Genomic DNA, 19,751 nt, shown 5'->3' on the forward strand with positions numbered 1-19,751 from the left:
GTTCCCCTGGGAGGATGGGATAGAAAATTGAATAAATAAATAGTCAGGAGAGGAGGGAACATTATATTAGGGGTCAGATGGTCAGTAGGGAGCTCATGAGCCAAAATCAAAGCAAACAAGATATGGCCTCTTTGCTGGATTTTGTAAATAACATTAAATTAACCAACATTTTAAAGACAGCTACAGTAAATGAAACAGTACTGTGAGCTCACCAGGACAGACAGGGAATTATGTTTGAGTACCTGAACAAATCTATGTAAACCATTCTGTGCTTCCCTGGGAGCACAGAATAGAAAATTGAATAAATAAATAAATATTACATATCTGCCTGTATGCTAGCTGCAGATGTTATACCCAGTTGCAGGTGTCTGGAGTAGCCTGATGGTCAGTGCAATGGACTGCAGAGAAGGGGACCTAGGCTCATATCCCACTCTAACTACTACACTTATGATGGAAGGTGTGAGCCCACTAAACCTCTGTTATACTATCATATAGGTGACATCTGCAGGCATAAGGGCTATTGGTGTGGTATATGTTGGGTCCAGTAGGTATTTGGTGGGTTTTGGAGGGCTCACTATACACTGTAAATGGTGAGATGTGTACCTGGGCCTTTTTATGTGACGGTCACTGCAGTGCCCCCTTAAGGTGCCCCTCTGCTCTGCTGGGATGTCTGTATGGCCAGTCTACTAAAAGTGCTGACCCCCTCCTACATCCCAATAGGGGTTTTTTTTTTTGTGCCTTTTTCTTTTGGATCCATTTTTTTAATGGTTCATAAAGATAAATGCACATCTGAAAAATGTCTCTTTAAAAAAAAAAAAAAAACCAGGATAGATAGATATTTTGCAGCTTTGAAAATGGACATGTTTGCTACTGGATTTGTCTGCATCCTCCGCAAAATGTCCAAATTCAGATTTGGATATTATGCCAAAAATGGCCCTTAACATGAGATTGGCAAGGTGGCAAGTTGCTGACTGCCCTGTTTATGATACCAGTGTTTAAATATGAAGAAGTGTAACCTGCACAGACTGTTAGATTCAACTCTGGCCACCTTGTTGGTAAGTATAAATGAACCATACAGGTCTATCTGCCAACATTTACTATTCTACTATGACCCTGTCCAAAGGGCAATAGAAGATAAAGTAACTTGCATAGGCCACTTCCTGGTAGAAACAGGAATTGAACCCCGACTTCTACATTGGCTCTAATTGTTAGACTACTTCTCCTCAGAAATAATACATTTCTGGATTTCTTAAAGTTTAATCTACTATATTTGTCATTTTTTTTTCCTTTTTGATAACAGAGCTATAAATCATAAAATGCAGAGGGATTTGGTTTATGAAAACAAGTTCTAATGAACCTATTAAGGTTGACTTGACTAAGGTGAAAATACAAATTCTCATTCAGATCATTTATTATACATCTATAAAATATCACCAAGACATTTCTGACTCCTTCTGATTTGTAATATACTGCAGCAATTCAACCAGAAGGCTTTGATATAAACCTTAACCCTTTACAAATCTAATTTTCTAAAACAAAGATTTATCATGAAGTCTGGAGGGATAGGATATTTACTTGAGTGTGATTAAAGACCTGATAACTCTAAAGGTTTTTCAAAAGGTCTTCTCTAAAGACTGGGACAAATATCAGAATCCACAGAAACACATGACATATGTTTTTCTTTTTTTGTATTGTCTTTTCTGAAACAAATCAAAATGTTAGGAGAAAGATAGTGGAGAATGGGATGAAAATAGATCATTTCATTAAAAAGGCTCTGAAAACATATTAAGTCATTTGCAGAAGTGAAGGGCAATTCTATAACTGGCCATACTTCTATGTATATGATACATACTGTGTATAAATATTTTATAGTAGTAATTAATGCACACATATGCACACATAAATGCTAGCAGGGCACCTAAGCCCTATTCTGTAAATATCTGCTTAACTTAGTGGATATTTGTAAGGGAGCATACAAAGGGGCGGGAAGCATGGATAGGACTTAAGCAAGGTTCCCATTTACTGCATAACTTAAAGAATAGTATAAGTCAGGGTCCTCAAATCCAGTCCTCTAGGTCCCCTACCCATCCTGGTTTTCAGAATTGCCATAATGAATATGCAATGGAAGTGAATGCAAATAAATCTCATACATAACCATTGTGGAAATCCTGAAAACCAGGCTGGGTTGTTGACCTCAAGTACTGGATGTAAGCACCCCTTCTGTAAGTAATCCGTGTCTCTGCAGTATTTAGGCACTCACACGTATACCAGTTCTAAGGCAGGTATAACTGTAGGTGCCTAAAGGTAATGTGCACCGATAGAAGGTTATACTTGTATTTTCTAAAGAAACCTTGGTGCCTAGTTTCCATTACAGAATAAGACTTGGATTCTGTATAGCATTGATATCGGTGGCCACCTAGAAAGCAGCAACCGATCGCGTGTCAATCATGCCATGGTGCCGTACACAGAATTGCACCTCCAGGACAGATAGGCACTGGAAATGTAGGCCAGGGGTTTTCCAGGCCTACCTTTCCAGTACCTATCTGTGCCGTGAATTGTGTCTACATAGGTTCTTTATGGTGCCTAACACCACTTCTAGCATTAGCCATGCCTATAGTGGTGTTAGGCTTTGTAAAGCACCTACCTAGGCATGATTCCGGTGCTTTCTTTTTTAGGCGCTGGTAAGCGCTTTAACCTTGATGCTATTTGCTAGTTCTAGGTGCTGGTATGGTGCCTTCCGGCACCTAAGTTTAGACACCAGTTTTAGAATTTTTCCCTAAGTGTCTGGCACACAGCCTTAGGTCAGCTAGATAGAGGTGTCCAGATATATAATTGCCCCCATTTATAAAGGGCAATTTGAAATGATGTCCATAAGTTAAACAATCTTTTCATATACAAATAAACTTTCAAAAAGAATTGCTTTCCCAATATGCATATTAGTTAACCCAGGCTGAACATACACATTCCCCAAGACTGAGGGAGGGTTAGTAGTTTGGAATATGTGGTTGTTTAGATAGGCTGGGCAGTCTCCATTTATGGTTTTAAATAGTAGGCAGTAGAATTTGAATTGTACTCTTGCTTGTATTGGGAGCCAGTGTAAGTCGAGGTATGCCGCTGTGATGTGGTCGTGTTTCCTCAGTGAATAGAAAAGTCTTAGCGCTGTGTTTTGAACTGTTTGTAGTTGTTTTATCATGGTTGCGGGGCAGGGGAGATAGAGTATGTTGCAGTAGTCTAGAAGACCTAGGACTAGGGACTGGACCAAGAGCTGGAATTGTGTTCTGTCGAAGAATTTTCGAACTTGCCTTAAGTTTCTCATGACCGCAAATTATTTTTGTATTTTTTTGTTGATTTGTGGTTGCATGGTACAGCATCTGTCTATTGTCATTCCTAGAAGTTTTAGAGTGGGTTGTATGGGGTATGTGATTGAGTTTATTACTAGATTTGTTATGGTTGGGTTTTATTATTTTCAAGGAGAATTAATTTTGTCTTGTCTGGGTTCAGTTTCAGTTTGTGATTTTTCATCAAATCCATGTTGCTACTTTTTCAAGTGTCCTCTGTAGTGTGTCTGTCATGGAGGACATTGGTTGGCTGTGTTGGTTGGACGTTGGTTGGCTGTGTTCCAATTGCCTGATGTTATATAGCAGAGTATGCAAGTTATGGATCCTTTTAGTGTGGTGCATGAAAGTTGGCAGGCTAATAGATCCATGTAAGGGGTGGACGTTTTGTCTAGTATATTCAGATTTAGGGAGTTTCTAAGATGGCTAGACCTCCTCTTTTATTTTTCCCTGCAGACCACTGCATACCCCCACAACTAAGACAAGATAATTAAAACTTCAATTGGGAGCCTAACTCACTGTGAAACTGTCTCCCATGACAACATCACCAAGATACTAGACACTATTCACTCTTTAGGCTCCAACCTGGACCCCTAGCTGCCATGCCTCCTAGTGGCTATGAAAGATGCATTTGTAGACTCCATCCTTCCTCTCACCAACATCTCTCCCCAAACAGGCATAGTGCCTGCAAACTGGAAGTCAGCAGTCATCAGACTGATCTTGAAAAAGCCTATACTTAACCCTAATGTGCCTGGCAACTTTAGACCTGTCTCCAACCTATCCTTCATCTCCAAGATCCTGGAAAAAACAATGTTAAACCAATTACACTCTTTCATCGACAAACAAGGAGCCATATTTACGTTCCAATTGGGATTCAGGAAATTCCACAGTACTGAAACCATCTTTTTCAATATCATTGATGATTGCTGGAAACTCATGGATAAGGGTAATGATATCCTTGTGCTACTGGATCTCAGGAAAGAGGACATTCTCTTTCTGAGAGGAGAATAGTAGAAGACATATCTTTGGGTAAGTATACATTATTTTGCTATGAGCTTTGAAAGGTTTGGGGAGAAAAGCTCAATTGTAGGTTCCATTCTATAGACAGTGTAGAATAGAACTTAAAAGAACAAGCTTTACTTAGCTAGTCTGCATAGGATAATAGCCTTTTATAGTTATACAGTTTTGTAAGCTTGAACCTGCTGCTAGAGATAGTTTCTGGCAGGCAGAGCAGGGTCTGGCTTAGTCTCCAGTCCCTCCTGCCCTCCCCTCTCCCACCCACCCCTAGCTCATTTCTATACTTATAGTCATAATTTATTGTCAATTATTCTAATTAGGACAACAGGAGAACTCTTTATATTTCATTACCTGTAAAGAATCAAACAGTAGCATACAATATAACCCTAAGACTATCTATGAAACAAACACTAAGGGGTCCTTTTATCAAGCTGCAGTAGGGGTTTAATGCGCGTAGTACTGCGCATTAAACCGCCTGCCGCGCTAGCCGCTAATGCCTGCATTGAGCAGGTGTTAGTTTTTTAGCTGGCCGCGAGGATTAGCGAATGATGAAATGTCCGACACGCTAACCTCACTAGCATGGCTTGATAAAAGGACCCCTAAATAAGGCATATAATAAAATCCTAAGGCTCTCTATACTAGTCCAATATATTCCTAGTAGCTTAATAAGGTTAATTAATTAATTAGCTCAATAACAAGATGCAGACAGCAGTCCACCAGCTATCCAGTCTTTTGTATTGTGTGTCATGTATGATTTTCTCCTGGTTGGCGAGAAGTTATTTGTGTGTGCTCGCTGCAAAGAGCTCCTAGCTCTCAGAAAACGAGTATGTTCCCTTGAGGCTAGAGTAGCAGACTTGGAGGAGCTGAGAGAGACAGAAGTGCATAGAGGAGACCTACAGGGATGTAGAGAAGGTCCACCTTCAGTCTGGTAGCCCCTGTACAGTCTTGGAGGAGAGAGGTCTCCTCTGAAAAAAGGCCAGTTTTCCTTGTATCCTCTTCACAAAACCCCACTCATACAAGATACACCTACTCACACCTAATACAGCAACATAGTAAATAATGGCAGATAAAGATGTGAACAGTCCATTCAGTCTGCCCAACAGTCATATAAATTATTAATTCATGATTAAATTGTCTTTCTTTGACACTTCTGGGACATAGTCCATAGAAATCTACCTGGTACTACTAGAATTGCTGTTGAAGCTTACTTCAGCCTATCCAAACCATCTTGTAACTTATGGATCAAAGACTGTAAAAGTCTGCTCGGCACTTTCCTCATGTTCCAAATTGAGTTTCTGTTGAAGCTTTTTCCAGCCCATCATAAACTGAATTGCCATATACCAGGGGTTCCCACACTTTTTTGACTCGCGAGCTACTTTTAAAATGACCAAGTCAAAATGATCTACCAACAATAAAATTTTAAAAAAACACAACGCACACTGTAGGCATAGAATTGTTAATTATCATTCCTATTCCGGGGTTTTTTCAAAGAGGTCAAAGCTGATGACTCTATGCACTATCACCTCAGTAACAACCATACAAAAATAGACAAATACCCACCCCCCTCCTTTTTTACTAAACCACAATAGCAGTATTTAGCGCAGGGAGTTGCGCTGAATGCCCAGCGCTGCTCTCGACAGTCATAGGCTCCCTGCACTAAAAACCACTATTGCGGTTTAGTAAAAGGGGACCATATTGTAAAATATAGACAGCAGATATAAATTCAGACACATTTTGATCACTAAATTTAAAATAAAATCATTTTTCCTACCTTGTCTGGTGATTTCATGAGTCTCTGGTTGCACTTTCTTCTTCTGACTGTGCATCCAATCTTTCTTTCAGCCTGTATGCTTCCTCTCTTCCACACTTCATTCCCTCTCCCAACTTTTTCTTCCTGTCTCCCTGACCTTTCTTTCTTTCTTTCTCTCTTCATGCCCCCTTTCTTTTATTCTGTTTCTCTTCTTTCCTTCTGTCTCCCTGCCTGCCCACTTTCTTTCTTTCTCCCTGCCCTTCCCCAAGCCACTGCCATCGGGGAACAGGAGCCAAAACGCAACCAATGGATAACAGGCTCCAAAGCCGACGCCGCCCCATGCTCTTCCTGCTTTGGGCCGACCAGCATTCCTCTCCCCGACGTCAATTCTGCCATCGGAGAGGAAGTTCCACCCAGCCAGGCAGCGATTGGCTGGCCCGAACTTCCTCTCCGACAGCAGAATTGACGTCGGGGGAGAGGAAGACTGATCAGCTCGATAGATCGCCAAGGCAAAGTGAGTCCTGGGTGATCGACTCACTTTGCTTTGGCGAGGTACCGGTCGATCGCAATCGACCTATTGGGCACCCCTGCCATATATAGTATGAGACATAGACCATGGAACTCTGCCCTCCTAAAACCTGTTTATGGCCCCCTAAAGTTTCAAAAGGACCCGCATGTACAAAGATTTCACTCTAGAATAATGAAATAGCCTTGGAGCCAGAAAAAAAAAATTCCAGGAGTCTGCTGAGATGCTGCTGTAAGCTCTCTGCCACTTTTCATTGTGTAGTGATAAATAGGCCCATTCTGTTTTAATAAAGTTTGAATTTTAGTTGCCAATATACAAATGCTTAATTTATCCCTTTGTTTTTCAACTATCACTTCAGCAGTGCAGCTGGAATTCATTGTTAGTGGTATCTCTTTTCAGGCTTGACATGGCTTTTATGCGCAGTTCATTTCCTTAGTGCTGATGATGCGACAGACTGAAAGGCACACACAAGTGAGAGAAAGAGAGAGAACCTGCCACACACCATGAAATGCACATTTGGCGAGAAAGCTTTTTACAGACATAATTCCATTGTTCTAAAGCAGCAGCCAAAACTACAAGCTTCAATTACTGCTGGATAAAATGTTGCTGAAAGCCTTTAAAAGCAATAATTTTCTTAATGTAACAAAATGGATCTTGTAGACTTCTCTTAAAAAATTTTTCCCTTTGGTTAGAAATTACATTACAAATATTGGCTTCTATTCCTCCCAAGCCTTTCAGTTCTAGGCAGAGTACAATAAGATTATTTGGACATAAAACATAAGAATAGTCTTACTGGGTCAGACCAATGGTCCATCAAGCCCAGTATCCCGTTCTCACAGTGGCCAATCCAGGTCACTAGTACCTGGCCAAAATCCAAGGAGTAGCAATATTCCATGCTACCAATACAGGGCAAGCAGTGGCTTCCCTCATGTCTTTCTTAATAACAGACTATGGACTTTTCCTCCAGGAACTTGTCCAAACCTTTCTTAAAACCAGCTACACTATCTACCCTTACCGCATCCTCTGGCAACGTGTTCCAAAGCTTAACTATTCTCTGAATGAAAAAAAATTTCCTCTTATTGGTTTAAAAGTAGTTGTATAAGCGTGAGATTACAGAGAACTAACATATTTCCTGAATAGCAGTGTTTTGATATTCTTCCAAAAGTTTCTATAATCTAATACAGTAGTTAAGATTCTGGGGGCTTCTACATCTGTCTTTGCTTCTTGAAATGAAAGCAAAAAGTGGAACACGAGTTTCCGGATGTCCAGGAGATATTATTTATTTATTTCTTAATCCAAATAGTCATATTAAAAACAAATCACAGCAATCTCAGGATTCATATAGGTACAAAGGTCTCAATGATAGTACAAGCTCACAAAAGTGAGATCTGGACCCTATATGGTCCGTGTTTTAGCAAATTCTCTGCCTTCATCAGGAGTCCTAAATCAATTGACACAAATGGTATTGGTATGGTACCTAATACCTGGGATGTGTTGGGTACAAGCAAAAAAACTTCCAAATGAATATACAGTCAAACCTCAGGTTACGAGTACCGCGGTTTACGAGTGTTTTGCAAGACGAGCAAAACATTTGTAAAATTTGTGACTCGTAAACCGAGCTTGACTCGCTCTACGAGCATGTCCCAAAGTAAAACATCCTGCATCCCCCTCTCCATACCTTGCAATGCATGCTTTCTGATGCTCTTTCACTTCAGTTTTGCCTTTTATGGTGTCCAACCTGCTGCCCCGTGCGGCCCACTCGAGGGCAATGCGTTTGTTCCGTCTGCCGCCCCTGGATGATTGCCTTCTTGCCGGCTCTCTCCTCGCTGTGTTCGCTCTGGGCCGTGGCGGCAGCTCCTGCATGCCTCCTGCGGCTGGCCCTGAGACATTCCCTCTTATGTTGCGACGTCAGAGGGAGGGCTTCCGGGTCAGCTGCGGGGAGCACGTGGGAACTGCTGGTCGCCGCTTTGAACAAGCACTGCGGCAAGAAGGAGAAAGCCGGCATGAAGGTAGGCACCGCAGCGCAGTGAGGGCTTCCGGGTCGGCCGTGGGGGGAACATGGGAACTGTTGCCCACATCTTGGAACGAGCTCTGCAGCATGAAGGTAGGCACCGCGGCACAGTGAGGGCTTCCGGGTCGGCCGTGGGGGGAACATGGGAACTGTTGCCCACGGCTTGAAATGAGCACTGCGGCATGAAGGTAGGCATCGCGGCACAGTGAGGAGGATAAAGCCGGCATGAATGTAAGCACTGAACGAAAAAGAAGTTAAAGATGCAAGGCCCCAGTGAGGTTGGTTGGCTGTGGAAAGAGCCCCAGTGCCCCAGTTCTGTTATGTTTATGTTGGTGGCTGGCAGCAGTAGCAACGAATTGTCCGAGTCTCCATTATATCCTATGGGGAACTCTGCTTTGATAAACGAGCGTTTTGGTTTACGAGCATGCTCCTGGAACGGATCATGCTCGTAAACCAAGGTACCACTGTATTGTCAAGATTGTGCATCAGACATGTCCACTTGCTCTGAACCACAGCTGTTGTAAGTAGGGATTCTCTTCTTATTTTCTTAGCCTTTTGGGAATGAGGTTTAGTATGCTATATATATTTCATGTGCTTTACTTGAGTAATACATTATTAAATATCTTTTTCTATTATTATCAAAGAGGAGTCCTCTTTACCCCCCAAAATAGAAGGTTTAATATGCAATATTTAAAATTTTTTCATGTGTTTTGCTTAAGTAATGCATTATTAAACATCTTTTGACCTTAATATCAAATGAGTCCTCTATACCCCCCAAATAGAAGCTCCGTTCACCTATATGCAGATGCCTTCGGCATGCCTAAGTGACACCTAAGTTGCGTCCACCTAACTCACATCTACCTAGCACCTAGCTCACACTCAAAAGTAGACCTGCTTTTGCAATGCCTACATGTTAGGCATTCGGTAGACGCGTTAGGATGCTGAGTGACATGCAATATTTAAATGGATGTCTATATCAAAGCCACGCCCTCACCTATACCATTAGGTGCAGCTTTTTATGATGGGCGTCCATGAAATTGTGGACACCTATTTTGTGAATCACGTCCAGCCTTTGGATGTCTAACTTTCAATTATTGGATGTTAAAGTCGTTAATTGGGCTTATTATCCACTTAATTTGGACACTTAAGTTGGTAGACGTCCACATTATGGACGCCTAAAGTTAGACGTTTTTTACAGAATCTGCCCCATCATGCCTAAATACTGTTGCACACAACCACAAAAGGGATGTGCATATTACATGTATGGAATGTGGCTTTAAGGCCCAAATTCTAAAAATGTTGTTGTTAGTAAGGTGCTTAAGTTAAATGTTTTAATTGGCTATTAACGGCGAGGTAATTGATGCACCTTTTAAATCCAATTAAAAACAAAAGAAAAAAAAAGTAGGCGCCAGGGGCAGACAATTCAAACCCAAGCTGCCACACATCCAGCAGTGCTAATACTCGGGGCTGCAATCAGTGATAATGATTATAAACCCCTATATATGTATGTTAATACATTGACTAGCAGAATAGGAAATATATACACCATACACCTTATTCCCATGATATTTCTATCCTGCTACATTTTGGGAGGATATGGATTGGTAATTGAGCAAATAGAAATAAGAAGTTGGGCAACATTATCATCTGCAAGGTGGCAATTCTACCACACCATGTCAACATTATTTTCGACCAAGAATCTAGGGCAGCTTGAATATCTTTTGTTACTTTGTTATAATTAAGCTTATATAAATTTGAGCACCTATTAGTATAATCAGTGGGCGGGGGGGCGGACCATCCCGGGCACTTTCTTGATGGGGGAGCCAGCACCCATCCTCCTCTCCACCTCCTCCTTCCCCCACTATGGTGCGTGCACGCGCACCCCTCGCTTTGCTCTGTACCTCTTTAATGTTCTGGGCGCAAGCAGCAACTCCAACCTGCTGCTTGCACAAGCATTGGCTCTTCCTCTGATGTCACTTCCTGGACCCGTACCTAGGAAGTGAGAGGAAGAACCAACGCTGGCATGAGCAGCAGGTTGGAGGAAGTAACTACTGATTGCATAGATAAACTGATTGTGAGGCCCTGAAGAAGTGGTGCTACTAGCCACGAAACAATCATTGGCCACATGCAGTATACCCAATGAGATTGACTAGAGCAGGGGTGTCCAACCTTTGGCCCAGTGAAGTATTTTGTTTGGCACCCCGATCTAGGGCGATGCAGTGTTTTCCTCTGCTGCCCCCGGGTGTTTACCGTCTTGCCGGCTCCTTCCTCTGTCTTGCTGCAGCATTTGCATGTTTGTGCGGCCCCAGAAACATTTTTTTCGGCCAATGCGGCCCAGAGAAGCCAAAAGGTTGGACACCCCTGGACTAGAGTATTTAAATTTAACGGTAACATCCTCGCTGTATTTACTATTTGGCAAAAATTTTTTTGTGCCTGACAAGAACCAATACAAAAGAATTATTCAACTTGGTTACACATTTATTTGATACCACTCGCCACACTCAATCCATGTATAACATTAAGTTACCTTCAGCAAACGACCTAGCACAACACTTCGACTCAAAAATTAAAAACCTAAGGAATAACTGCCCAGCAAATGACATACATGAACACCAAATAGTTAACAGACAAGGAAATGAAATACCAGTGGATATGATCTGGAGCTCCTTTCAAAGCTTAGAATGGGATAACTATATCAAAGTATACAACAAATATACTAAATCATACTGCGTCCTGGACTCCTGTCCCCCAGAAATTATGAAATCAGCCCCATTAGACTTTAAACTAACATTGTTGAATTACTTGTCCGAAAATCTAAAAAACGGAAAATTCCCTGCGAATAATGGTCACATTATAATAACCCCTATTCCAAAAAATCGTAAAGAATCACCAGCATCAGTAACTAACTACAGACCAGTAGTTTCCATCCCATTGTTTGTAAAAATCATGGAAGGATTAATGCACACCCAACTGATGGACTATCTTGACCAGTTCTCTCTTCTACATGAAACCCAATCAGGTTTCAGACCCTCATTTAGCACCGAGACAGTAATCGCAGCCATATTAGATAACTTACGCTTCTTGTTTAGTAGAGGCCTCAATGCCCTGATTATGCAATTCGATATGAGTTCCGCCTTTGACTTAGTAGACCATGAGAAATTGTTACAATGCTTAGATGACATTGGTATCAGAGGAGAGGTGCTAGACTGGTTCCAAGGCTTCCTTATATCCTGCACCTATCAAGTTTGTTTTAATTGCAATCTCTCGGACACCTGGAGTAACCCATCTGGCTTCCCACAGGGGTCCCCATTGTCCCCACTGCTTTTCAATGTTTACATGTCAACATTGGGTACACAACTATCCCAACTAGGAATAAAAGTATTCAGTTATGCAGACGACGTTACGATTATCATCCCATTTGCCACCTCTCTCACAGAAGTCACTCCCATGGCAACAGAAGCACTAAACTCGATGGAACAATGGATGACTGAATTTAGACTGAAGCTCAATTCAGAAAAAACAAAATTCTTCATAGCTTCACCACACCCACTAGATACTACAACTCCACTACGCATCAACGATATTTGTTACCCCATTCAACCCACTCTGAAGGTTCTGGGCGTAACGCTGGACCAGGGCCTGACCATGAAAGACCAGGTAGACTCTTTGGTCAAAAAAGTCTTCTCTACTCTCTGGAAGCTTCGGTCCATTAGAGCGTATTTTGACGCACCATCATTTACAATCCTGGTACAATCCCTCATACTAAGCCAACTGGACTACTGCAACATTGCCTATCTGGCAATTTCCCAGAAGAATATGCGGCGATTGCAACTTGTGCAGAATGCAGCAGTCAGGCTGATCTTTGGGTTGATCACCTAACTCCCTCCTACCGACTCCTGCATTGGTTGCCAATGGAGGCGTGAGTGAGGTTCAAGTTCGGTTGCTTTTACTTCTAAGATTCTATTCGGTCTAGCCCCCAAATACATAACCGACCTATTCTCCTTTTCAACCAATAGACATAAAAGAAGCTCCAACCTGCACTTCGTTTCCCCCCCAGTTAGAGGATGCTAATTCAAAATTCATCACTAATACCTTCTCTCTTATCATTATGGGGCAACGATCTGAAACAACTACTTACACTTGCCAATAAATATAGGGAATTTAGGAGACAAATGAAAACATACTTGTTCTTAAAGTACATAGGTAACTGATTCGCAGAATATCTCTCTCAATACCAGACCTCCAGATCTGCTAAACAATAGACCTAACTATGTCAATTCTATTCAATTTGTAACATTCTCTATAATCATTGTAAACCGCATAGAACTTCACGGTCCTGCGGTATATAAACCGTTATTATTATTATGTTTGGTTGATAGCGTGCGGATTTAATCTCACCAACAATCTGAGGCTTTTTCTTTTGCATTTAAGCAGTATTATGGTACTTAGCTAACTTTTTCAATTAATGGTGTGTTTTTATTGAATCTGTTATCTTATGCTCATCTGTCTACACAGTCTTTCTAATATTTTATATATATATATATATATATATATATATATATATATATATATATATATATATATATATAATTATATAAATATATAAAAAAATATATAAATGTATATAAATATATATATATATATAAATATATATAAGAACGTAAGAACATAAGAAGTTGCCTCCGCTGAGGCAGACCAGAGGTCCATCTCGCCCAGCGGTCTGCTCCCGCAGCAACCCATCAGGCCTATTGCCTGAGCAGTGGTCCCTGACTATTTCTATAACCTACCTCTACTCCTATCCCTATAACCTACCTCTACTCCTATCTGTACCCCTCAATCCCTTTGTCCTCTAGGAACCTATCCAAACTTTCTTTGAAGCCCTGTAACGTGCTCCTGCCTACCACAGCCTCCGGAAGTGCGTTCCAAGTTTTCAAGTTTCCAAGTTTATTAGTTTTTAATATCCCGACCATAAAACAAATATCTGGCCGGTTAACAATATAATTTAAAAGAGGGAGTAAAAAGGGAAGAATGGATAAAATATTTAAGTGGGACATAAATGACAATACCAGACAGACTTGACTGTGAGGATAGTAAGGGAGGAGGGGAAAAAGTTACATTTAATAAGAAGAAAAGGGGAGAATGGGTAGGGAAAAAACATGAAGGTGAGGGCATATTGAAGTAGTAATTGCTTGCAAGAGGAGAAAAAATAGAAATAAAAGAGAAGAGAGAGAAGATAGATAGTAGGAAATCTAGGTTAGGTTAAAAGCGTCATGAAATAAGAAAGTCTTTAGACAAGATTTAAATTTAACCAGTTGTTGTTCGTCGCGGAGGTATTGTGGCAAGGAGTTCCATAATGTAGGGGCAGTTACAGCAAAATTTGTTTTACGAGTATAATAGAAATCTTTTAGAGGGGGGATGAAAAGAAGTTTTTGATCAGAGGATCTTAGAGTGCGGGTGGAGCATTGAGGTATCAGGAGTTTGTCAAGAAATGAAGGTTGATGAGATTGTTTAATTTTAAAGCAGAGTAAGATGATTTTATAGGTGATACGGTGGGTGATAGGGAGCCAGTGAGCTTCTTTTAAGAGTGGAGTAACATGGTCAAATCGGCCTTTTTTATAAATAAGTTTTATTGCAGTATTTTGTAGTAATTGAAGGCGACGTAATTCTTTTTGGGGGAGGCCATTGAGAAGGGAGTTACAATAATCTAGGTGGGAGATTACTAAAGAATGAGTCAATACAGTAATAGAGTCAGTGTCTAAGATAGAAAGTAGGGATCGAATAATGCGCATTTTGAAGAAGCAGACTTTAACGATTGAACTGACATGATCATGGTAAGTAAGATCTCTATCAATAATAACACCTAATAGTTTAATTTTACTTTCCATGGGAAGTGGAATAGATTTAATAGAGATAGTTCCTAATAGAGATTCAGAAGTTTTAATTGGAAGAAGGAGACCACAGGATTTCTCGATGTTGAGAGAAAGCTTGTTTGTGTAGAGCCAATCATATATGTTATCTAATTTATTGTTTATATCTTTTATTTCTGAAATGTTGGTGGTGTTGATTGGATGAAGGAGTTGTATATCATCTGCGTATGCAAAAATCGTAAATCCTATTGATTGGGCTAATGTAAGAAGGGGGGAAAGAAAAATATTAAATAGCAAAGGGGATAAAATTGACCCTTGAGGGACTCCGAAAGTTTGTGGTACATTTGGCGAAGTTTCGTTTTTAAGGTGAACTTTAGAGCAGCGATTGTGAAAGTAGGATATAAACCAAGAGAGTGCAGAACCAGTAATGCCGCAGTCTTTAAGTCTTGTGATAAGAAGAGGGTGGTCAATAGTATCAAAGGCTGCGGATAAGTCAAGAGAAACTAGAATAGCAGATTTTTGATGATCATGGTAGTATTGTATAGTGGAAGTAAGGCCTAATAAAGATAGTTCTGTAGAGTGTAAAGAGCGAAAGCCTGTTTGGCAGGGATGTAATGCATGGGTTTTTTCAAGAAATTCTGTCAGTTGGGAATGAATGATTTTTTCTGTAAGTTTAGAGATTAGAGGTAAATTAGAAATAGGACGATAATTTTTGGAGAGAGAGGCGTCTAGGTTATGTTGTTTGAGCTTTGGAACTATAAGAGCTGTTTTCCAAGAAGATGGTACTAAGCTATCAGAAATAGATTTTGAAATCATTTCCCAGATGAATGGGCCAAAAAATGAATAGAATTTTTTAAGAAGTATAGGAGGAATGCTCTCTAGGGGATTGTTGGGGGAGTTTAAAGATTGTAGAATGGGAAATAATTGAGATAGAGATGGCATTTTGAAATTAGAACAGGAGCTGAAAGGTAGTTGAGTAGGATCATTGAGGGTTTGAATAGAAGCGATTGGTGATGAAGGTCCAAGATGAGATCTAATGTCTTTAATTTTAGAGTCAAAGAATAGAGATAATTCATTTGCAGATGGTAGAGTAGACATAGGTAGGTTTTGTTTTTTTTTTGAATATTTTGAAAGTGATTGAGCTAGGCTAAAGAGTGTGGAAGAGTTACGAGTGATAGGGATAAGTTTGGAAAAATATTCTTTTTTTGTTTGTTGTATAGTTTTTTTATAGTGGATGGCTTTTTCTTTAAAAAGAGTGAGAAAGCTGTTTTGTCGTGTTTTGCGCCATTTGTTTTCTATCGATCGAAGTTGTCGAGGAGGAAGGGAACCTGTTAAAATTAAGATAGAGACACATTAGAAAAGAAAGAAATAACAAACGACAAGAAAAGAAAAACCTGGAGAAATATATAAAGAATATACAGAGAGAAATACATAGAAGGTAGCGTTTAGATTAAAAGTAGATAAACAAGGAAATAAAAAAAAATATATACTAACCAATTACAAATAAAACAGTAAATAAAAGGAAACAAGGATTAAGTTTAAAATATAAGTAAAAGTACAGTTATTTTAAGATGGTGGCTAAAATGGCTGCAGGCAGGAGGTGAGAGTGCCGTGGAGCAAATAAGTGCTGAATGCTCAGTAGTCAAGCGTGCGCCGCAAAGCAGGCAGGTTTAAAGGTACTACCGGTGGTGGTAAGTGGGCGGAGTCGTCGGCGCCGCCGCTACGCGGCGGCCGTCCCCCTGGGGAGGAAGGGAACCGGTGGTGAAAAAGAACTTCTTAGCGTTTGTTCTAAACCTGTCCCTTTTCAATTTCTCCGAGTGCCCCCTTGTACTTGTGGTTCCCCATAATTTGAAAAATCTGTCCCTGTCTACTTTTTCTATTTTATTGAATATGTGCCAATCAGTTGCCCTCTGGTCAGACTGGATAGGTATACTATGATAGAATTACCCCCTAAGGGATAGATTCAGTAAATGGGGGCCAAAGTTAGATACAAATTCTATAAAGGTAGTTCCACTTGGCCCGCCAAAGGCTAGTGTAATTGCTGCCTAGCGAGCAGAGGAAGTGATTACTCAAAGTTCGTCTATCTGAAGGTTCAGTGGCCCTGAGGAAGTGGTGTTTATGTCACAAAATGATCACTGGCCTTATAATGTGGGACCTCACAAAGGAATTTAATAGCATATCTAACTATATTTTTTTCCTCGCAGTGCATAAGATTACTGTTCATTCAATTACAATGATGAATTTTTTTTATCCTTATGATGCTTATTTAGTAGAGTTGTTTTCAATTCGGCTCACCATAAACTGAGGCTTTTTCTTTCATCTTGAATGAGTATAGTGACACTCTGTGATTGTTTATTAGTGGAGAGTTTTGTTTTGTTTACTACTGTCAGTTAAGCACTGAAATGGAAGTATCTATAAATCTGCCTTTAAATCCTGGAAATGCCAATGGCCTGTCCCTCCATCTCCCTTGGCCTCACCTCTTTGGAGTTGCACAAGAGATGAATTATGTGCGCAAGTTATAGAACATGGGTGCATAGCACATACATGCATAATTAATAGTTAGTGCCAATTAGTACTTGTTAGATCAATTATTGATTGCTATCACCACTTTATTCATGTATCTGCAAACTGCACCCAAAATTATGTGACTAACTTTGGGCAACCTATATAGAATCTGGGGGTAAATGTCTACTTCAATGGTTCTTAAGCCTATCCTGAAGCCAGTCAGGTTTTCAAGATACTCCAAATGAATATGCATGACAAAAATTTTCATTCCTACTAACTACTTTATAGGCAAATCTCACTCATGCATATTCATTAGGGATATCTTGAAAACCAGACTGCCTGCAGGACCCCAGGGCAGGTTTAAGAACCATTGGCTACTCCATTTATAGAATTCTGCTATACATGTAGAAATGGCTTCTATAGTGGTAATTTATTATGTTTAAAGAAAAGGCTAAAAGTCTCTTTTGTAGTATATGCTGTTAAAATGATAATATGAAAATTCTGGAGAAGAGGCCATTGAAAGATCAAGCAAGCTGGAATCTAACCTTTCAGAAAAGAGTCTAGGGCAGGGGTGCCAACACTTTTTGGGCTTGCGAGCTACTTTTAAAATGACCAAGTCAAAATGATCTACCAACAATAAAATTTTTAAAAAACACAAAGCACACTGTACGCAGAGAAAATGATAATTATCATTTATATTCTGGTGGTTTTCAAAGAGGTCAAGGCAGATGACTCTATGCAATGTCACCTCAGTAACAACCATACAAAAATAGACAAATATACCCCCTCCCTTTTTACTAAACCGCGATAGCAGATTTTAGTGCAGGGAGCTGCACTGAATGCCTGAGCTGCTCTCGACACTCATGGGCTCCCTGCGCTAAAAACCGCTATTGCGGTTTAGTAAAAGGGGGCCATAGTGCAAAATATAGACAGCATTGCCTTTAGAAACATAGAAACATAGAATATGACGGCAGAAAAGGGCTATAGCCCATCAAGTCTGCCCACTCTAATGACCCACCCCCCTGACTTTACTCCCTTAGAGATCCCACGTGAATGTCCCATTTTCTCTTAAAATCTGACACGCTGCTGGCCTTAATCACCTGTAGAGGTAGACTGTTCCAATGATCAACCACCCTTTCTGTGAAGAAGTATTTCCTGGAATCACCTCGAAATTTCCCTCCCCTGATTTTCAGCGGATGCCCTCTGGTGGTCAAATGACCTATAGGACAGAAGATATCATCTTCCACCTCGATACGGCCCGTGACATATTTGAACGTCTCAATCATGCCTGCCCTCTCTCTTCGTTCCTCTAGTGAGTACAGCTGCAATTTATTTAGCCTTTCTTCATACGTGAGATCCCTGAGCCCCGAGACCATCCTGGTGGCCATTCGCTGAACCGACTCAATTCGCCGCACATCTTTCCGGTAGTGTGGCCTCCAGAATTGAACACAATACTCCAAATGATATCTCACCATTATCACTTCAGGTCTCCTGCTGACAAAACCCCTACGGATACAACCCATCATTTGCCTTGCCTTGGAGGAAGCCTTTTACACTTGATTGGCAGCCTTCATGTCATCACTAATGATCACCCCTAAATGACGTTCCGCCGTGGTCCTAGCCAAGGTCTCACCATTTACTGTGTAAGTTCTGCATGGATTTCCCTTACCCAAGTGCATTACTTTACACTTTTTAGCATTAAAGCATAGCTGCCAAGTCGATGACCACTGTTCCAGTAGTAGTAGGTCCTGCATCATACTGTCAGGCAAAATGTTTTTGCCTACTATGTTGCATAGTTTGGCGTCATCGGCAAACAAAGATACTTTTCCTCTAAGCCCTTGGGTCATATCACCTATGAATAAGTTGAATAGAATTGGGCCCAAGACCGAGCCCTGTGGTACTCCACTGGTTACGTCTGATGTTTTGGAGGGGGTACCATTAACCACTACCTTTTGAAGTCTACCGTGTAGCCAGTCCCTAACCCATGCAGTTAGTGTGTCCCCTAATTCCAGCGATTTCAGCTTGTTCAATAACCTGCGGTGTGGGACGCTATCAAAAGCTTTGCTGAAGTCCAAATATATCACGTCCAGAGACTCCCCGGCATCCAGTTGTCTAGTTACCCAGTCAAAGAAGCCAATCAGATTAGATTGGCAGGACCTGCCCTTGGTAAATCCGTGTTGGTGGGGATCACATAGGTTTTCTTCGTCCAGGATTGTGTCAAGTTTCTGCTTGATCAGTGTTTCCATAAGCTTGCTCACTATGGATGTGAGACTCACTGGTCTGTAATTTGCCGTCTCTGTCCTGCAGCCTTTTTTGTGAAGTGGAATAACGTTGGCTGTTTTCCAGTCCAAGGGAACTCTTCCGGTACATAGGGAAAGATTGAAGAGTACGGCTAACGGTTCTGCCAGGACTTGGCTCAACTCTCTGAGGACCCTGGGGTGTATGTTGCCTGATCCCATGGCTTTGTTTACTTGGAGTCTTGAAAGTTCGTAGTAGACGCTGCTGGGCGTAAACTCGAAATCTTGAAACGGGTCTTTCTGGTTGTCTCTTGTCCATAACTGCGGACCGGCTCCCGGCGCTTCACAGGTGAAGACTGAGCAGAAGTATTCGTTTAGTAGTTCTGCCTTGGCAGAATCCGATTCTGCATAGTTTCCGTCCGATTTCCTAAGGCGTTCTATCCCATCTTTGTTTCTTTTCCTGTCACTAATATACCTGAAGAAGGATTTATCCCCTTTCTTAA

This window comes from Geotrypetes seraphini, chromosome 1 (assembly GCF_902459505.1).
Source record: "Geotrypetes seraphini chromosome 1, aGeoSer1.1, whole genome shotgun sequence".
NCBI classification, from domain to species: domain Eukaryota; kingdom Metazoa; phylum Chordata; class Amphibia; order Gymnophiona; family Dermophiidae; genus Geotrypetes; species Geotrypetes seraphini.